At 43.1% G+C, this 1,391-nt stretch overlaps 1 non-coding gene across 1 annotated transcript; it reads left to right on the forward strand.

Moving 5' to 3' along the window:
* The first annotated feature begins 217 nt into the window (after positions 1–217).
* TRNAD-GUC (transfer RNA aspartic acid (anticodon GUC)) lies at positions 218–289 on the forward strand. The gene has a single exon. It is a non-coding gene; the product is annotated as a tRNA-Asp (tRNA).
* Positions 290–1,391: the final 1,102 nt, after the last annotated feature.

Raw genomic sequence — 1,391 nt, forward strand, 5'->3', positions numbered from 1 at the left:
GGGGGCGGGGGCGGCTGCGTGCTGTCGCCAACGACTGGCGAGGCCGCCACGCGCGCGCCTGCGAAAAGTTGTGCGTTGCCGGCACGTATCCGGCTGGCGTCTTCGCGCGGTCGAGGCCACCAACCAGCCGATCACGCATAGCTGTGGGAGTCGCCATTGGTGGAATCGTGGCTGCTTCAACGATTAAGATTATAAATTGTGTCCCTAAATCAACAAAGTCGTTGTAGTATAGTGGTGAGTATTCCCGCCTGTCACGCGGGTGACCCGGGTTCGATCCCCGGCAACGGCGTTAAAATGTTTTGCCCATTGAATAACCTTTATCAGATGGGTGAGTGAATAACTGGGCTGGGTTGGGGTGGCTTTTATTTAAGCACGATAGCAACAAGTGGCCCAACCGGCATCCTAATCGTTTTTTTCTTTTTTGCAAATCCACTTAAGGGCCTGTTTGTAAGGTTTGTATTATTTTCCACCTGTAAATGCATTCCACCCGTATATTTTCGTGCATAAGAAAAGCCCTTGCCTGCTTGGAGCAATGCTACACATACGTAAATGTCTACAAAAATCTTATATGCTGACTTAGCTACACAGACCAAGGTTTTTTCCGGAGAAAATTACGGTTGCCAGAAAAGCCTGACACATCCACGTGAGACTTATTCATTGGTTTTTCCCATCAGCTTGAAAAAAATTCGTAGCACCTTTAAGGCCGACACTAACAGAGATAGTGTCTGTACTTTTTCTTTCTGCTATAGTAAAATATTTCTTCTTTCACATCGTATCTCTCTCACAGAAGTTTCAAATTAACTTTTTCGTATCTACAGTATTACGATCAGGATGAAGGAGTCGGCAAATTTGCTGCCTACCGTAGCATGCTTATCACTGTGCACTGAATATGCACGTGGATCCGGAGGAAGGAAGAGAGTAATAAAAGGTAGGAAATATGGTGTCTGTTGGAGATGAAAAAAATAGAGGATGCTATAACAATGTTAGAGAATGCTGTAATAGTATTATAGGATATGTATTTTTAGAGTTTTTGTTGAAGATGATTTAAATATGTGTAGCATTTGCCGTCTGTTTGGGTGTTCGGAAAAAAAAAATTGTCTGGAAAAAAATACACCTGTAATTTCTTTTTACCCAAAAACGCCAGTGTAATCAGAACTTCATGGATAAGATGTTTGAGAGAAAGATCAGGCAGATAAACAACCGTTCCCTCTACGAATGGGATAACCATAAATCCACATCTACTCAACACAGCGAGCGCATGAACAACCGTTGCATCATGCATTGAAATTTCATAATAGACATCGAATTGGAGAAGTGATTCCATATCCGAGCTCAAATTGGAGCTCAAAAAAATCACATCAGAGCACCGAATGTGTAAGTATGTGGCCTCT

The sequence above is a fragment of the Phragmites australis genome, chromosome 9, assembly GCF_958298935.1.
Source record: "Phragmites australis chromosome 9, lpPhrAust1.1, whole genome shotgun sequence".
In the NCBI taxonomy this organism is placed as follows: domain Eukaryota; kingdom Viridiplantae; phylum Streptophyta; class Magnoliopsida; order Poales; family Poaceae; genus Phragmites; species Phragmites australis.